Source organism: Mirounga leonina, unplaced genomic scaffold (genome assembly GCF_011800145.1).
Source record: "Mirounga leonina isolate KUSES-001 unplaced genomic scaffold, KU_Mleo_1.0 Mir_117, whole genome shotgun sequence".
In the NCBI taxonomy this organism is placed as follows: Eukaryota; Metazoa; Chordata; class Mammalia; order Carnivora; family Phocidae; genus Mirounga; species Mirounga leonina.
This window is the reverse complement of record NW_023270274.1, coordinates 88,579-109,250: the sequence shown is the minus strand read 5'-3', so window position 1 is coordinate 109,250 and position 20,672 is coordinate 88,579. Positions and strand designations below refer to the sequence as shown.

General features: G+C 39.8%; 1 long non-coding RNA gene across 4 annotated transcripts in view; it reads right to left on the bottom strand.

Moving 5' to 3' along the window:
* Positions 1-20,672, bottom strand: part of LOC118007278 — a 72,686-nt gene that overhangs the window by 33,325 nt on the left and 18,689 nt on the right. For 3 of the 4 annotated variants that reach the window (XR_004678361.1, XR_004678360.1, XR_004678362.1), the window contains one exon: positions 3,845-4,121. This is a non-coding gene — a long non-coding RNA (uncharacterized LOC118007278). Of the gene's footprint in view, positions 1-697; positions 1,166-3,844; positions 4,122-20,672 lie in introns of those variants that run through there. The other variant, XR_004678359.1, reaches the window with a different exon arrangement.

The window sequence follows — 20,672 nt, the reverse complement described above, 5'->3', positions numbered from 1 at the left end:
TCTTTTCTTGTGATGAGAACTTTTAAGATCTGCTCTTTTAGCAACTTTAAAATATACAAGACAGTGTTATTAACCATGGTCACTATACTGTACATTACATCTCCATGAATTATTTTATAACTGGAAGTTGGCACCTTTTGACCACTGAAGGGTTAGATTTTAAATAAACACGCTGGCTGATACTGGGGTTTTAGATGAAGTCTCCTGGGTTATATCCGTCAATGCTGATAAAGCAAATTTCTCAAGCACAGAACTATGCAGTGTCCACAGATATTCATAATACTAACCCTGAAGCAAGATGCTGAATTGTTTCTGAATCACCAAGGCAAGATTAAATTATGTACTATAATTTTGTGTTCCCTGTGTTTTAATATATTTAAATTCTTTAGAAACTGACCAGTGATGAAGACTAGCTGGTAACTTCAGCCACTGGCCTCGCTTCTGTGCTTCTTTCCTTGTTCCATCCTCTACTGTCCTGTTAGAGTTCGAATAAAATCTACTCTTCAAAAAGAATTATTATATTCCTGATTAATCAGATAATTTCTCTCCTTCAGCCGGGCTTGGAAAAAGATTCTTCCCTGCTTAGATATGAGTGATGAAATCTGGATACTTATTTCCAGAACTATAGATCTCATGTTGCAGAGTATATTTTCATGAAGGAATTTAATCTTATTTCAAAAGACATATGCGTGTCATGTTTTTTTATGACTTTGGTAAATTGCACCTGACAAAGTAATGAAGGTATCAAGCCTGAGCCCTTAGAGAAAATGAGTGGAGTGAGGGGGCTGGGGAGCAGTCCTACAGAGTCTGACACCCAGTCACCTCCAGGTGCCAGTGCAACCTCTGACACTGAGGTGTGGATTCTTGGGACTTCGTTTTCGAAGAAGCAACTTGATGGAGAAGAGGGAGGTCTCCCAAGCACTGAGCAGCTCATGAAGGTCAAGCATGCGTCACACAGAGTCCTAGTGACCAAAGGAGATGTCCTGGACAAAATATGCTGCTGCTGGCGGTGACTCACTTCTAGAAAAGCTGCAGAATTACTGAAAGTACATTCTGTTTGAGGGTGCCCATTCCATCCTAAGTGCTCTCTTGGGTATAGCTGCCTTTATTGTCTTCTAATACCAAACCAGTGATACTTCAGTTGTCAAAACAAGTAATAGTCAACCTAAGAGGGATGTAACCAGAAACGTAAAGCAGCGTCAAATTTTCTTCTGGTAACAAATCAGAATTATCAAAGGGCACCCATTATATTCTCAATTATGTTTTGTTTTGTTTTTTGCAAAATACTGTATAAGGAGTGCATGGATACTGTGAAAAGGAAAGTATTTCAAACAATATCTGGAATGACCTCCTGGGCACTGCAGAATTTTTAGAGTTCCTAACTCAACTTAATCCAGCAGGCAGATACTATAGCATTTCAGGATATGGTCACATGCATATTTTAAATTATGTCATCTAGATGGATGAGATATAAAATCACTACTTATGCTTTCTTATTCAACAAATGAGGATAAAAGAAAGAGAAAAAGAAGGGGAAAGGAAGGAAAGGAGGAAGGAAGGAAGAAGGGAAAAATAAGAGAAATGAAGAAAAACAAACAAATAAATAAAACAGGAAGCAAGGAAAAGTGACCAGAAGGAGAAGGATCAACAGGAGGAAGGATGGGACTAGCCCATGCCAAGCTCTGCACTAGCAGAGGCCACTGACACAGAGATCAAGAGGATCAGCCCCTGGCCTGATGGAGCCCACACTCTTAAAGATGTGACAGTAATTGTAATACATTGTGCTAATACCCAAAGTAGGGGGTTAAAAATAGACTTGATATAAATACATATTTAATTTTAGTTATGAAAATTATTTTAATAGCAAACATATACTATAATAAATCAATTTTTGTTGATGATTATCTAAAATAAAAGGAAATTTAAAAGTCTTGGATTTTTATCTTTTAATGGAAGAGATCATTTTTTAAATGTGAAATAAGAATTTTACCCTCTAATATCTTCAAAAGCAAATGAGGAGAGAAGAAAGACATGAATTTTTTTAAAAAATGGATATAACTTCATACACATGTATCATGAGTTTTTAAAGAACATCTTGGAAAAACATAACAACTATCTCAAGAATTATACCATTTTTGGTAAAAACTCTATGTATTATTGACAAAAGCATAACTATAGGAAATTACTACTTTCGTAATTCAAATGAAAAATAAAAACTAACACCAAAAAGAAAATTAATTCATTAGCTGGAGGCAATATTATAGAGAAAATGCAGGAGTCAATGAAGAGTCAATGAATTATGCCTTTGATACGTACCACACAAAAACACAATAATCCTTAGGAAATATTTATCTAGAGAAAAACATTTCAAAACTAAATTTGATTACAAATCACTATCAGTAAAAAGAAAAAAGGAGATACTGATGTTGTATGAAATCAGATTTCATACATTCCTATGTTTTAAATATGAATCAGATAACAAGACATATGTTTTACTATACTTATTTTTAAAACTTGGATAAATTTGGTATGAATTCCATGCAGGATCACAGACTTGTTGACTAGGCATAGTTAATAATCTATTATGGAACTGAAAAAACTAGAAACAGAAATCTACTTTTTGTATGCTGACCTTAATATGATTAATTTCCACTTCTCTGAAATGTCCAACTAGCAAAGGTGTAACCAACAGTTATTAACAAACAGTTAAGGTAACTCCAGCTTTTGATCTTGACCTGGACTCATCAAATAAAGCTCAAGCTAAGTGATACAACAAAGGTGTGAACTTTTTTACTGAGTAGCACTGCCTTTTAGCATGCTGAATCCAATAGCACATTAAAAGGATTATACATCATGCAAGGATTATACAAAGTAGAATTTATCCCAGCAATACAAGGACAGTTCAATATAAGAAAATCAATCATGTAATACACCACATTGGTAAAATGAAGAAAACAACACACACCCACATGATCATCTCAATAGACACAGAAAAAGCATTTGATAAAATTCAACACGACTTCTTCATTTAAAAATACTCAGCAAACTAGGAATGGAGGAGAACATCTTTAACATGATAGAGGGCAATTGAAAAACTCACAGCTAGCATCCCATTTGTTAGTGAAAGACCAAATCTTTCCCTCTAAAATCAGGAACAAAAAGGATGCCCACTTTCACAATGCTATGCCAGCTAGTACTGGAAGTCCTAGCCAGCGCAATCAGGCAAGAAAAAGAAATAAAAGGCATTCAAATTAGAAAGAAAGAGGTAAAACTATATCTGTTTGCAGAAGACTTGATTCTAAATATGGAAAATCCTATAGAATCCACATAAAAAACAAACTAATTATTAGAGCAAATAAAGAAATCCAGCAAAGTTGCAGGGTACAAGGTCAACACAAAAAAATCAGCTGTGTTTTTATACACCAGCATTAAATAATCTGAAAGGAAATTAAGAAAGCAATTCCATTTACAATAGAGTTCAAAAGAATAAAATATTTGGAAAGAAATTGAACCAAGAAAATAAAATAATTAGACACTGAAACTATAAAACATTGCTGAAAGAAATCAAAGAAGACTTCAATGAATGGAAAGACATCCCACGTTCATGGGCTAGAACACTCAATATTACGAATATGGCAAGTGATCTATGGATTTGGGCAATCCCTTTCCAAATTCTAATGACCTTTTTTTGCAGAAATGGAAAAGGTGATTCTGAAATTCATATGAAATTTTAAGGAACCCCAAAATAGCCAAAACCATCTTGAAAAAGAAAAACAAGGTAGGAGGACTCACACTTCCTAATTTTAAAACTTATTACAAAGCATTCGTGAATTCACCCACTCACCAGAATTTACTTGTAACCTGAAGTCCACATGTCAGCACTTGCTGCAGGGCTACTTGAAGATAAGCACAGAGAAGCAAGAAGTCTGAGCTGCTTGAGGCCCATGTTCAAAGCTGAGATCAAGGCTGCCCTCTGCCTTCTTGTTTCAGCTCCTGTCATGGAACAGTGTACTATTTACAGGTCATGTAGTGTCAAATCTCTGCATTTTTTTGTGTTTTTCTTGTAGATTTTGCTGTTTAAACGGCCCCTAAGAACAGTGCTGAAGTGCTGTCCAGTGTTCCTGAGAGCAAGAACAGAAAGTTCATGGTAAAATAGCCCTCACATACAGATTCTAGCAGCTCTATCATGAGCATCTATGTCTTGTCTTCATTAATTGTTAGTTTTACTCTTCATTTTTATCAAGGTTATTCAGGCACGAAGGCAACATTATTTTCCCTTTCAGCTCACACCACTGCACAGTGATTCCACATCTCTGTATCACAAGTCTGAATGTATACTTTTGAAATTTTAAGATTAGGCATGTTCTATTCCATTCCCACTGGCCCCATTTCCAACTCCAGACTCCAACATAAACTCCCCATCTTCCTCAAATACCTACCTTGTACTTCAGGCCAAATCACTATTTAGTATTCACATTTTTGTGACTGCAAATTCAGTTGACATAAGACATACAATAAACTATGGATCTGTTTTTTAAAAGAAGATTTGGTTGTTTCTAGAGTTAATTATTGCCCATCTCTTTGTCTTTTAGCTCTAGCTTCCAAAGATGATTTCCTCAACAATACTTTCCAGCTCTTTTACTGAGTTAATGTTTTATATATTATGTTATATATAATTATATGTTATGTTATATATATACATATAAACATACAAATACACATAAATTTTATGTTATATATATTACATATGTATTACATATATATATGTATGCTTCTCTAAGGGTTCACTGTTGTCCTCTGAATGATTCTGTGTAATGCTTGTTCTCACTGGGGGCTCTGATACCATCCCTAACCTCCATCAAGATGGTATTGATTATTTTGTTTTCTTCTGCTTGCAAAGTCTTCAAATTCGTGTATTTGCTTGTTGTCTATTTGTTCTCTATCTTTCCTGGTAATATGCCTGGTAATCACTGTTTTTCTTTCATAGTTAAGAGACTATGTATTAAACATAGACCAAGTATTAAACATAGAACACCCCATCCCATGCCACTCATCATCCCTGCAGTGGACCCAACCTAACCCTGTTCAGAGGTTGAACTTGGATTTTGTTCCAGTTGCTAAAGGGCTCTGAGTTCTAGGAATGTTGTTTCTCTCTGAGCATCTCTAAGGCTAGCTAGGGGAACATACACCTGCTTACTTTCATCCTCCTTGGGAGTGAAGGTGCCTGAAAGATAAGCAGCCTGTCATTCATTAAACCTGATGCAATGACTTCCACCAAGGCTACCTGTCCAGGTAAAGCTGCATCAATGTTCCACCCAGTATAATGTGACATAGCCTGCAGCCTCTCTTGCTAAAGAAGGAAAATTTACAAGTTTAACCTCTGTAAAGAGAATGGGTGTAGTGGGAGAGGGATGGGAACATGATGGCATTAAACATCTCAGAGAAGGCTGGCACCTCCAGGAATGGGAGAGCTGGACTTTGCCTACACTTCCAAGTCCTGGGCACTCATACCAGCCTGCCCAGAGAGTCCAGGCAGCACCTGCAGGAAGATGCTGCCAACAGGAAGATTTAGATGTTTGGCCTGCTTCAGGGGAAAAAAAGAAAGAAATGGCTTAATCTTACATAAAACTCAACATGCACAAAGAACACAAAGACATGAGGGGTTTTGGAATAACGGTCTGGAGGTGTATTCTAAGTGTGGATCAGGCAGCAAAATCGTGTTATCTGGTGATCATTTTGACTCAGGATTGGCAATAAACACTTTTGCCTTTCTTTCGGTTAGAGTCAATGGAGGGATGTCAGCTCTGAAGTACAAAAGTGCTGGCATTTAGCAGAGCCAGCTGAGAGCCACAGATTGTGTATCCAAAGCAATTATATTTTTAAACATGTTCAAAGTTATTTTTAACCTTTTATAGTCCTTTCTGGTTTTCACTGTTCAGAGACTATTTTAAACCTTTTTCTTATTAAATTTGGAAATGTAGAAAAGGACAATTACTGCAAATTGTGAATGAAAGAGAAAGGGGCCACCCCCACAAGAAGAGAAGTCTGTGGGCTGAGAAGAGGGAGGGCACACCTGAGGAGCAGGTTCTGTGGACATACCCTACCCACCAGCATCTCCTCAGACAGGGACCCTCTGCATGTGGCTGGATGTCTCACCTTTGCTGTGACCCCTTGGTGTCCTGTCTCCACATTGACTCAGGCACAGGCAACCCCTTTATTTTCACCCACAGTGAGTGTACCAGGGTGAAATGTACCTAACAGAGCTTTGGGTGTTGTATGCTCATCTTTCTTTCTTGCCCTGCAAACTGCCTGCCCATCAGCTTGTCCCCTGGCACCTTCTTTCTGTACATCTTGGCTCTCCGGGCACCACTGAGTACCTCTGTGCACCCCTGTCCTCCAGGCAACACTGTGTGCCTCTGTGCACCCCTGTCCTTCTCCAGGCAACACTGTGAACCTCTGTGCACCCCTGCAATGGGGGTTCCTGGCTGCATTCAGGATGCTCCAGTCAGCTCCCTGGAGCCTCCTCACCACTGATGCATGTATAGTTCACTCCCTATTTAATGACAGGAAGAGGCATCTTTTTCAGGACATTCTTTACAAGCATGTGGTCCTGATGCATCTCCTTTCCCTTTGCATTTTTCAGTCCTGGGCTTATAGCTCAGTCCTTGCCCTGTGTCCCTCTCTGAAGGAAAATGCCCTTCCCCAGGTATGCAGTCTCTCTTCCTTGACCTTGCTTTCATTCTTCCTCTGCTTCTTCTCAATCTAAAGAGAGATGCGGTGGACTTGGACCACAGTGGAATGAAGGAACCAGTGGGCAGGTTCATGGGAGAGGGGATGAGGCAGAACAGAGGTGTCCCCCAGTTTACTGGGGACAGAGGGTTCACCAGTTAATGGAGAGTGGGATCAAAACTAGTAGTTCAGAGGTGTCTGGAAAAATGACTGTGTTGCATTAATTTAGAAGAACAATTTAGAGATTTGACAGGTTCTGTTGAGGAATTTTTTACTTTAAAGAATAAGAATCACACAAAAAAATATATTTGAATCTCTTCCAGAGAGGCATCAAATATGAACTCCCATTTTGTGTGTGTGTGTATTTTTGTGTCTAAGCATGGAATAGATTTCTTTTTTCTTTTTTTATTGTTGTTTTTGAGGGTTTTTTAAATTGAGGTAAAATTTTCATACAGTCAAATTCACAGATCTTAAGGGTACATTTTTAAAAGACTTTATTTTTAGAACAGTTTTAGGTTCACAGAAAAACTGGGAGGGAGGCCTAGAGGGTTTTCATTCACCCCATGCCCCCCGCCATGCACAGCCTCCCCCATAGTCAACACCCCCACCAGAAGACACATCTGTTACCAAGGATGAAACCATGCAGAGACATCAACATCACCCAGAGTCTAGAGTTTCCATTACGGTTCAGACGTGGTGTTGTTCATGCTGTGGGTTTGCACAAACATATAGTGATGTGTATCCAACACTATGGCATCGTAGAATATTTTACTGCTCTAAGAATGTTCTGTGTTCCACCTATTCATTCCTCTCACTGCACTCGGCCCCTGGCAACCACTGGCTGTTGTTTTGTTTTCACAGTTTTGCTAGGGGTGCAAACTTGATATTTTGATGAATACACAGTCACAAACCACCATGCCAGTGCATTATTTTCCCAATTCTGATGCAACAAGTTACCAAACTTGGTGGCTAAACCAGTGCACATTTATTTTCTCATAGACCGGCAGTCAGAAATCCAAAATGAGCTTCACTGGGCCAGAGTCAAGGTGTTGGCAGGGCCTTGCTCCCTCCAAAGCCCTGGGGCAGAGTCTGTTTCCCTGCCTTTTCCAGCTTCTGGAGGCTGTCCTCATCTGTAGCTCATGGCCCTGCCTCCCACAACATTTCTCCCCTTCCTCTAGGACCTCATCTGCTACTCTTCTGTCTTCAGACCTCCCTCTGCCCACCTCTTGTAGGACACACTGATCCAGAATGGTCTCCATATTTCAAGATCACCAACTTGATCACATCTGCAAAGTCCCCCTTCCATATAAAATAACACACACAGGCCCAGGGATTGGGACTTGGATATCTTTGGGGGCCACCATTTCAACGCATCACAACAGTCAAGATATAAAAACATTTCTATTGTGCAGAAAGTTGTATCATTCCTACAGGGATGGACACCAACCCCCACAGAAACCACTGTTCTGGTTTCTATCAACAGGGATTGTCCATTCTTACCCTTTCTTGTGAAGGGAGTAAGGCAACACACACTCTCCTGTGCATGTGTCCTTTAGCTAACATAGGGTTCTAGGACTTATCTATGCTGCTGTGTGAATCACTGTCATTCCTTCTTTATTGCTGAGTAGTAGCTACAGTATGATTGTATCATATTTTTTAAAATCTATTTTACCCCTACTAGTGGGTATTTGGATTGCTTATAGCCTTTGGGGTCATGAGAGAAGCTCCTACAGACATTCTTGAGCAAGCCTTTTTGTGGACAGACTTTTTTCATACATCTTGTGTAAATACCAGAGTGGTACCACTAAGTCATATTGCAGGTATATTTTTACCTTATAAGAACCTGCCAAAAGTTTTCCAAAGTGATCAAGCCATTTCTCACTCCCTTGGCAACGTATGAAAGTTTAGTTGCTCCCCAACCACCACCTCCACATTTGGTTGTTTAATTTTTTTATTTTAGCAGGGCACCTGGGTGGCTCAGTCAGTTAAGTGTCTGCCTTCAGCTCAGGTCATGATCCCAGGGTCTTGGGATCAAGCCCCAAATGAGGCTCCCTGCTCAGCAGGAAGCCTGCTTCTCCCTCTCCCACTCCCCCTACTTGTGTTCCCTCTCTCGCTGTGTCTCTCTCTGTCAAATATATAAATAAAATCTTTAAAAAATTTTTTTGATTTTAGCAAATTGTAATGTCACATTCTGATATTAATTTACATTCCCTGATATCTAACATTTTTTAGCACCTTTGCATATTTCTACTGTGTATATGTATATCTTCTTTAGTAGAACGTCAGCATGAGTCATTGAATCATCTTTATTTGGTTATCTATTTTTTATTGATTCATTTGAGTTGTTTATATATTGTTATATGTTGTTTATAAGTCTACTGTCAGATATATGTATTATGAATATCTTTTCCCATTCTATGACTTGCCTTTTTATTTTCTTAATAATATGTTTTAAACATTTTAAAATTTTGATGCAGTCTGATTTTCCAATTTGTTCTTTATGGGTTAGTGCTTGTTTTTTTCTCTTTAAGAAATCTTTGCCTATGAAAAGTTCGCAGAATATTCTCCCATGTTTTCTTCAAGGGTAACTTCAGTTTTTATCTGGTATATGAACCATAATTTATTTATATGCATAATGAGAGGTAGAGATAGAAGTGATTAGTTATTTCCATGTGTTTATTCTGTTGTTCCAACATCATTTTTAAAGAACACCCTTTTCCATTTAGTTTCTTTAGAAATTTGTCAAAAATCAATTTATCATCTACATGCGTGTCTATTTCTGAGCCATCTACCTATTGTTGCACTGATGTAATTGTTTATACCACACTGTCTTTATTACTGTGGATTTTTACTAAGTCTTGCAATTAGGTAAGATGACTCCTCCTCTTTCTTCTTCATAATCAAAAGTATTTGGGCTCTTCCAGTCCCTTTGCATTTCCATATAAATTTTAGGATTAAATTATAATTTTTTATAAAAACAGCCTGTTAGTATTTTGGTTGGAGTGTGTTGAATCTAAATAATAATTTTTGGGTATTTGAATTCTTAACAAAATGAATCTCTAAATTAATGACAGTAGTATTTGCCTCCATTTATTTAAATACTTATTAATTTCCTGACAATTCTTTCCCACTTTTATGAAATATGCTTCTGAATATTTTATATTCCATCTTAATTCTATTATAAATTAAGTTTTATTTCATTTTCCACTTGCTTGATGCTAGTATATAGAATTAAATATACAATTAATTTTTATACTTATTTTGTATTTTATGGCCTTGCTAAATTCACTTACTATTTCTAGTAGTTATTTTGTATATCCCTTAGAATTATTTGCATAAAAAATTGTGCCATATGTAAATAAAGACAGTTTTCTTTCTTCTTTTCCAATTCATATGCCTTTTTATTTCTTTTTCTTATTTGATTGCACTGGCTAGCTACTTTGATGCAATGTTGAATTTAAGTGGTCAGAAAGAACATCCTTGCCTTGCTCATAACTTTAGGGGAGAAGCCTTCAATATTTTACCATTAAGTGATCTGTAGGTTTTTCATAGATGCCCTTTGTCAGATTGAAGAAGTTCCTTTTTTATTTTTTTGTTTGCATTTGCTAAAAATATTTTTATCACAAATAAATGTTCAATTTTGTCAAATATTTTTCTGCATTTATTAAAATTATCATATAGTTTTTTTCTTTATTTTGTTAATATGTTGCTTTATATTGATGGATTTTTCAAATGTTAAATTAACCTTTGGATTTATGGAATATATCCTACTTGGCAATGTTATACTATCCTTTTATTTTATCATGTTTTGGTATCAGGGCTGTGTGGGCTGTGTGAATAAAATCAGTGGGAAAGAATTCCTTCATCTCCTATTTTTGTAATTTTTGTAATATTATTTCTTCCATCATTCTAGAATTCACCATTTGGGCTCAAATTTATCTCTGTGGTAAGGTTTTTTAATCATCTTCAATACAAAAGTTCAAATTTTAAATTAGACATATGGCTATTTAAATTTTCTATTTATTTTTGTGTCAATTTTGGTAAGTCTGTCAAAGTTATCAAATTTATTGGAATAACTTTGTTTATAATATTCCCTTATACTCATTCTAAACTGTATAAAAATTGCAGTGATATTGCCTCTTCCATTCTAATATTTTCTGTTTTTATTCTTTTTCTTGATTAGTCTCACTACAGATTTATCCATTTTATTATTCTTTATAAAGAACCAACTTACAGTATTTTATCTTTATTGTTTGTCTTTTTCTACTTTACTTATTTCAGTTCTTTATTAATTTCTTTCATCCTATTTATTTGGTTTTAGTTTATTTCCCTTTTTCTAGTTTCTCATGTGGAAACACAGGGAGAGTTTAAACTATTGTCCTTTTCTAATATCATCATTAGAAGCATCATTAAATTTCCCTCTAAATGCTATTATTGTAGTCATTTTCATAAAGTTAAAATCTTTTCCAATTTTCCTAGTGTCTTCATCTCTTACCCCTGAATTATTTAGAAGTTTATTGATTAATTTTTAAGCATTTGAAGACTTTTCTATTTTTTTTTTTTGGTAGTTGATTTTTCATTTGATTCTATTTTGATCAGAGAACAGAAACTGTAAGGTTTCAGACTTTCAAAGAGTACTGAGATTTATTTTATGACCTAGCATATGGTCTATCTTGGTGAATATTTCAGCTGCCCTTGAAAAGGATGTCTACTCCCTAGTTGTTGTGTGGAGTGTTCTATAAAAGTAAATTGAAAAAAAAAAAAAGTAAATTGAATCAGGTTAGTTGATAGCATTGTTCAAATTTTCCATATCCTCACTGGATTTTTTTTTTTTTTTTTTTTTTAAAGATTTGTATTTATTTATTTGACAGATAGACAGAAGAGCACAAGCAGAGGGAATGGCAGAGGGAGAGGGAGAAGCAGGCTCTGCACTGAGCAGGGAACCTGATGTGGGACTCTATCCCAGGACCCTGAGATCATGACCTGAGCTGAAGGCAGGCGCTTAACTATCTGAGCCACTCAGGCGCCCTCCTCACTGGATTTTTTTTCTATTTGTTCTATCAATTACCAAGAAAGGGGTGTTGAAAATCACCAGCTGTGATTTTAGAGTTATCTATTTCTCCCTTTCATTCTATGAGTTTTCTTTTCATGCATTTTGAGGCTCTTTTGAAGTATTTAGATACCTCCACATAATGATAATTATGGTTTTCTGAAAAACTGACCATTTTATTATTGTAAAATGTTCCTCTTTATCTCTGGTAACCATCTTGTCTTTAAGGCTACATTGTCTCAAAGGTAACCACATTAGCTTTCCTATATTCATTGCATGGTATATCTTTTTCCATCTTTTTACTTTCCACTTATTTTTTATATTTAAAATCTCAGGCAGCCCATAGAAAGTCTTATTTTCTATTTAGTCTATTCAGATAATCTCTGCATTTTAATTGGAATATTTGGCCCATTTACATTTAATGTAATTACTAATATGGTTAGATTCACATCTTGGAACCCTAAGTCTGTCATGTTAATGAGGCTAAGCAAACCTGATAAATTAAAAACTAGAGAAAAGCTAAAGAACTTCAGCTTAACATCAGCTAGCCCTTGGCCACCAGTAGACCTGTCATCTGTCCACAGATGAATGACAGCCCTTCAGACATCAGTTGAACTACCTCAGACCAGAAGAACCACCCAGTAACCCACAGAATAGTGAGCTAAAGAAAATGGCTATTGTTTTAACTACTAAGTTTTGAGGCCATTTGTTACACAGCCAAAACTAACTGATATACTATCTCACTGACCACTGTTCACTTAATTGGCTGCTCTAATCATACATTCGTCTCATCATCCCATTTCTAAGTTAGTCCATTTGTCTCTTTGCTTGACACCTTTATCATGTTATATATCTATAGAAAATCTGTTAAGCTCACTTCTGGCAAAACAAAACAAAAGAAAACAAACAAACAAAAAACAAAACTTCTGCTAAATTTTATTCACTGAATTATTTCATTTGAATATGTTCAACTTCTAAGATCTCTTCTCACCTTCAAAAAATGACATGTTTTCTCAGGTCATCCCAAATCACCCACCTAAACTTTCATTTTAATCATTAGGAGCCCTACTTTTAAAATACATTTGCCCATTCTTGACTTCTCCCCGCATCTTTCACAAATAAAGATCTCCAATAATCCATCAGTTATAGTACCTTTTCTAAGCAGCCAAAAATATCACCAATGTTTGTTTTTGAATGCTATTATTGAATCAGTATATAGATAGAGGTTATAATGTCCCTGAGAAAAATTAATGGTGCTGAAAATCAAAATATATAGGAATATCTGTATATTTAAATATGGTTGTCCTAAGGTTGCTTTAGCAGAGAATAAAACCATAGGAAGAAAAGCGTGAGACCCATCAAAAACATTATTGGTCATTAATCCACAAATATCTTAAATGTAACAAGTTTTTGTATATATCTCATGGGCACACCATCATCAATATGTATCACTGATGAAAAAAAATAACCCTGAAGCTCACTTCCATCATACAGCTGAGTCAGGACATGAATCCAAACTTTGCCACAGCCTGTGAGGGGGGCACTAAATTGTGGTCATGTTACTGATACCTGTAGGAGTTCCCATGCCCTTACTTATTACTGTATGGAACAAGAAGATTTTACACATAAATACTTTTAACACTTCATGTATAAATAAAAAAGAAATGAAAAATTCAATTTGGTAACCTTTTGGAGCCCTAAATTATTTTCTAATATAAAAATCAGGGTTCCTAACAAACAACCCAGGAGACTAGAATATTAGGTACTGCTTTTAGCTAAACTCTGTTTTCATGCCCTCACATTCTCAAAGCACAATGTTTTATTTATGGGAACTCTATATAAAACTTGGAAAATTGAACAAAAACAAACAGATACGATTTGTCTTTTGAGTCATGAGAGTTCAAAACTTACCAGTTCAACAATGTGTTCACAGGACCCTCTAAAACAACATCAAGGTGGACAGAGCCAAGGTGGGCCACACATGCCATTGTCACTCCTCACCTGAGCCATAGACTTGTTGTCTTGGACCTGACATAGTTAGAAACTCCAAGTTCCAGTTTCAGCAGGAGGCATCCCAAGGGTGTGGAAAACAAGATTCCTGGCTTCTAGGTCCTGAATCCATAAACCATGAAACTCAGAACATCTGGAAACATTGAGTTGTGTGTTGCAAGACAGAGGTGGAGGAGTTGATGGAGGCCTATGAGCAACCTCTGCCAGCCAGCTTGGCTCTAGGAAGAACTCTGTGCCCCATCCGTCTCCTGCTCATGAGAGCTGTTGGGCATAACCACGAAACTCTAGGACTTAAGCCAGACTTAGCAACCAAAGATTGTTTCCCATATTTACCTTCATAGATTCTGTTCTGAAGGTTCTAATTATTTATGTAGCCCTGGAAAGTCTGGGGACATGCACACAAGGACTGAAGGTAGTCACAATTTCCCTTAGATAAGTAGAGTCAGTTTACACCATTTTTAGAGTCTTGTGCTAGGAACAAAAGGCCAAGCTGCAGAACTCTTGGAGAGCGTGAGAACTCATGGTTAGGCAACAACTAATACCACAAAGAAAACAAAAGCTTAATCTAAAGCTAAAGAGTCTCCCAGTGGTACACTCTCCTCTAAGCTGAGCTGTCAGGATTCCCACGTGCTCTCTCCCACTCCCTCACTCACGTGGCTCACCCTTCTCTGAACACCTCTCTCTTCCTCCATTTCCTTTTAAGATCTAGAACGACAGGTGACATAATAGACAAATGTGGACTCTGGGAAATGCAGAGGAGAGAAGCAAAAACACTTCATCCTTCACACAAATCCCCACAAAGTTCTCAAGTCAGGCGCCTTTTTCATACTGCATTGCACTCCTGGCTCGAGACTAGAAAGAGATACTGCGCTAGCCCCAGAACCACACCAAGACGCAAGAGCTCTGAAGGTCAGGCCAGCCTGCTCCTACCCCACCAAAAACTCTGAATATCCCTGGGACTCTAAAAAAACCCTAGTTCAAAATGGATAGACTACAGGTTTTAAGGCTCCCTTATTGCTTCAAAGGCTTCTCTTCTCAAATGCTGTTGCTTATACCCTGCCTTGGGGGATGGCAGGACCCTGGGAGGAACCAGAGCCTGGCACCCCGTGGTAAGACAGAGGTCTGACTGCCTTTTCCAGCCAAACAATTCAGTGCAGCTTCATAACTGAAAGAGCTAGGAGATGCCTTCACTGTCACCAGAACACTCAACCGAGAAACTGCCTTAGAGGTCCTTCCATGAAGCACTGACCATTTGTTGAAAAGAACCTGAGAATTCTAGCTGAAACTCACGGAACCAGCCCACAAGGCCCCTGGTGCTATGATCTGAAAAAGCAAAGGCCCACAGTGGCCAGTGACAAAATATCAGGGGATCCCGATGAGGTGTCCAATGTGGGGAACTCTGAGCACATCCCCTGGGGGCCAGTGGAAGTGCCAGGTGACAGGCAGGCTTGGCCCAGAGGAGACAGCCGAATGTTCTCTTCCATAACACATCAAGCTGATTCTTCATGGTCCCACAGCCAGAGACACATCTTCCCAGGGCTGATAATCCCCTTCAAAACAGGCTCCTAAAGCAATTCCCTCCACCTTGAGATTCTCATCCTTTTCCCCCATATCCCAAAGTAGCCACATGTTACTCTTCTTTGCTTCTTGGGATCCAAAACTCAAACATTGGATGCTAAACTCTTCTTCTTTTCTATGCTGTGGCTCAGGACCCAGAGCATTCTGGATCAACCACAACTCTGTATGGACCAGTTCAGCTTTCTAAGATGGTGTTGACAACAGTCAGTTCTCCAACGGGCTACTACCTACCCCCCAGATCGGCTGGATGTGGATCCCAGTGTGCAGCTGCCTGCTCCCGCAGGGGAATAGCAGTGTGATGGAACTGTTTCCCCCTTTTAAAGGGACACCTTTTATACTAATCTTATTATTTCAAATCCAAAGTGAATCTATTGTAGTATCTAAAAATTAATACTATTTTAGATGCTTAATATATTTTTAAATTTTTTGGAAGCAGTTTTTTGCCTTATTGAGAAACACCACTCTGAGTTTTGTTGAAAAAGGGGATAAATCACCACTAATTGCCCTCCTTCTATCAGACACTATGTAAATCATGTTTCATTTATGAGCTAGCACATGCTCACAATAACCCTATGTGTTAGGGGGTGTCACTGCTGTTTTATAGATGAGGAAACTGGGAACTTAAAACTTGCTCAAGGTCGCACAGCCAGACTCCTGACCAGGCTCCTCTAGAACACTGACCTCACACCCTCACCTCGCCATCCCCATCCTCACTCCCTCCTCTGTCCCCAGTGGGCATGTACTTCACACCCTTATGTTCATGGCCTCTTTGACCTGGACACATAAACCCCTCAGAAATGAGTAGGGAGATAAGTGACCCCACACATCACAGCTGCCCTTTTCTCTGGACTTTCCTGGGGTCGGGACATGTATGAATATTTCCAACTCATACATGTAGAGGTCAAGAATTGCCCATGTTGTTTGTTAGCAGCAAAGCTAGGACTTTCCACCATGCATCTCTGTGATCATGGACAAACCAAGTCATACTTCTACCACACAAAAGAAGGTGTGACATCCTGCACATGAAGGAGAACACACTCTCCTTTGGAAATGATATAAGGATTTGCATGTATTACTAGAATGAAGCTTCTATAAAACAACTTTTATCTGTTTAAAAATTGTATATGGGGGTGCCTAGGTGGCTCAGTCATTAAGCGTCTGCCTTTGGCTCGGGTCGTGATCCCGGGGTCCTGGGATCGAGCCCCGCATCGGGTTCCCTGCTCCGCGGGAAGCCTGCTTCTCCCTCTCCCACTCCCCCTGCTTGTGTTCCCTCTCTCGCTGTGTCTCTCTCTGTCAAATAAATAAATAAAATCTTTAAAAATAAATAAAAATAAATAAAAATAAAAATTGTATATGAATATAAGATGTTCTACTGAAAGTATCCATTATATAACCCATGATAGCCCTCACCTAAAGCTTCAGCGACGGGCGATTCCAGGGGTACATGAGTCCTATAGGCTCCAGAGGCTGTGTCCCTGAGGTGAATCCCTCAGCCTCTATGGGGGTCCCCGAGCCCAGCACCAAGCACAAAGTTGGTGAGATTGGATTGCATCCACAGAGGCTGAGAGCTGCTGTGTGCACTGCAGGATTCTCCCTGTGTTATCTCCACAAAGTGAAGAAACATCTTCTGAAATTCGCTGTCAGAGAGACATGGAGAGACGATCCCAAGCATATGGAAGAGGTTCAGAGCTTTGCTCTTCCAGACCTCCTGCTCTGGCCTTTCTCAGCACCGGGTGTGGTTCCTGACCTGAACTTCAATAGTAGGAGTCACGTGTTTAACGGTCTCAGTGGCTGGATCTCACCTCATCTGTAGCCTGAGAATCTAACTATAAAAGCTGGTGGATTCTGACATTTTAAACATGGAAATTTCACACCAGATTTACTTTTGAGAAAGGTGTGTCCAAAAATAGTCCCAAATGATCAGCATTCACCAGTTGGAACCTATAAACAAGCAGACGGTTCACTTCACACCGCAGACAGGGCCCATAGGTATGCTGAGTGTGGCTCTTGGTGGCCAAAGCATGAATCCCAATGTGAAGCCCCACCTAGGAAAACAGCCAGGGATGAACAAAGGGAGACAGGAGGCACAGTCGTTCGTGTCACTGAATGAAGTCCAAAGACAACTGCTTGTCCTAAGAACAGGGATATACATCCCCCCCACCCAGACCCACAGGACAAAGGACGTCTGAGCAGAGAAACAGGAAATTGAAACAATCATATTCTACTTCCGTTGTCTTTCTTTTATATATTCTATAAATGGTAAAAGAGAAAGCTGCCCAAGTTTATAGAAAAGGGGGATTCCTATTCCTATTACTCAAGTCTGTAGAAAAGTCTTTTTCTAACTTTTATTTTTAAAAAAATGAATCAAACTTTTAAAAAATGCCCATGGTATGGAATTCACAAGATACCACATGGTGTGGTAAGAACTCCTCGCCCCCCATCCACTGGCACCCAGCCCCATGTACCCAAAGCAGCCCAAGTACTGTGTCCCGCATCTTCCTGCTAGTCTGCTCGTGGGCCCCCAAATCCAGTAGCAGCCGCACCCTCAGTACTATGCCCTGGCCTGAATAATGGGAATCAGGATTTCCCACCTGGATTCTACTTTTTAAAAATTTAAACATTTTATTACTCTGAGATCTCTCCTTCACTTCGAGGTGGAGAATTTCTGAAACGGATGGAGTGGGCAACCTTGCCAGCCTTTGGTTAGATGCTCAGTGTCCCTGGAGAACAGTCCAAGTCCAATCTAAAACAAAATCCCAGACTTTAATCACTCTTTCATAACTAGCTCGTTCTGTATTGATTGCATGTGTCCAAAAGGAGAGTAAGTATGAAGAGCCTGAATTATGCTGGGTCAAATCAAGAGACGCTGTGTCAGGGCATTGGGCGGGGCTGGCCTCTCTCCAACCTCTCTGCAAACACAGTGCGGGCTGTTTATATCCTGGTGCTTTTTCTGTCACTTACTAAGCCACCATCGGGCAGATGAAAAATTCTACTAACGGCAATGCATAAGTAATTTGGCCAGATGCCAAGCAAGTGGCCATGGCCCTCCACACAGAATGATGGTGGAATTTTGCCTTTATTTGGGTACCAGACGAGTTAAGAAAAAGGAACAAGCAAGATGAATGGAGGCTGAAAATATCTTTCTTGATGAAAAGCTCAAATTTCTTTTTGAATTTTGCATTTGGTGGCTAAGGACGTTATCCTCCCATTTTTGTGCCAGAAAAGAAAGCCCTGTAGTCGTGCAGCGCCTGGTCCGCGTACCTGAACACATCAACCCATGTCTTGGTGCAGTGCCTGGTCCGCGTACCTGAACACAATCAACCGACGTCTTCTGTTATGAACAGGAGGCTTGCATGACACAAGACTCCTCTAACCAGCATGGGTCAAACATGGACATATAAGAGTGCCAGGCACAGGGCCACCCCACCCTTACTATCGGCCACCTGCATTCTCACTGATTTCCCCCGGGGCCAGCAAACTGGGGGAGTATGCCTAACAGGACACGGCAACTTGGAAAGTCGGGGAGGGCCCGTCCTGCATTACACCCGCTCCTGGAAGCAGGCTCCTTCTCCTGGCTGACAGCAGATTCTACAGGTATCTGGTTCTATTCTTCTCTGAAAACAATATAAAACTTAGGTTTCTTAGCCCTTTTCTCCTCAGATTATCGCTCTTGCAGCCATGACTTAGATTCCAACCTGGGGGCTTATCTCTTCTAAAACAAAGCTGACAAGTTGCAAAGCAGTAGGAAACTTGAATCTTAGAGGATAAAAAGCCAAAAAGAATTTTTTTCATAAAGATAAGAAAACGTTTTGTCAGAATGACAGAGACGAGTTCCCCTCCGCTGACCCGGGTTCAGGTGCCCATCCGGCACGGTTCGCTGCAGCCCGACTCAGTGAACATTCCTGGGGCGGCTCTCAGCCCCGTACACGGGACGGAGGCCAAGCAGAAGTGCCTCGGGATGCTGTGTGTCGCCCTGTCGGGTCGGGGAGCAGAAGGTGGCGCAGGCCCAGCACCCCCCGCACAGGCCCTTCTCACCTTCCCACGTGCACACCTAGGCCTGGATGTCCCCACCGGACAGGCAGGGGTCCGGGTTGACCGTCGGAATGGCCCCCGGGGCCCCCTACAGCAGGGCTGACAGCAACAGACCCGCTTCTGTTCCATCACAGAAAAGAGGTCAATAAACTAAAGCCTCGAACCCTCCCCTCTTGTGCGGGCTGACAGGTCTGACTACAACAGAAGGTCATTTAGTTGAAAAGTGAAAAATGCCATTTACATGAGTGAGTGGTGAGTCATCAGCCTGTACTGTTGAATGGGTCCTAAGAGATGTTCCAATTTCACTTTCTTGAGAGGCACAGAAGCCAAAGAGGGCAAGCCGCTGGTCAGGGTCAGAAACTAATTAGTGGCCCTGGGACCCACACCTGGGCCTGAGTGTGGCGACCCCTGCCCCCGCAGCTGCCCGCACCTGAGACCAGCCAGCTCTGAAAACATGGACCTTGTCTCTCCCTTCACGCTCCGGCTCCATCCCACCACACTTAAGAGATGTGCTCAGCTGAACGCATTCACTGTTCGCTATTCCTTCAATCTTTTCAGACCCGAGATGGGTGGTTCAAGAACATCCAGGGCTTGGGGCGCCTGGGTGGCTCAGTTGGTTAGGTGTCCAACTCTTGATTTTGGCTCAGGTCATGATCTCAGGGTCCTGGGATTAAGCCCAGTCTCAGGCTCTGCCCTGGGCATGGAGTCTGCTTGAGATTCTCTCTCTCCCTCTGCCCCTCCCACCCTGCTCTTGATCTCTAGCTCTGTCTCTCTTTCAAAAAAAAAAAAAAAAAAAACCATCCAGGCTTTCCTCAGCCAAGCTGGATTTAAGTTTCCTATGATACTCTCAGACTAGGGTGAGTGGTAAAGGGACCTATTCCTTGAGCACTAACCATTCGCACTCTATAAATATCTGCTCAGCAATGAGCCAAAAATCCATTTGAACTCTATTAGGTAATATTGATAGTATGAGCCATAATCTAGATGCTCAGCATTCATTCAGTGTTGGTGCAGGGTACATTGTCTGGTCCCCTGTGACAAATACAAAAATTGGGGCATATAGCATCTTTTGCATAAGCACTTGCTGGTAGTCCCAGTCTTCCTCTTCAAATACTAAATGCTGTTTTGATTAATTAGGCCAATTTGAATAACCTTTCTGTGATAACCGTCATGACTCTATTTAAATAGCCATTTTTATTAAATCAGGATAGCACTTTCAATATCACCTATGTAAGTGGTTTTGATTTGAAAAGAATTAAAAGTCTAAAAATTT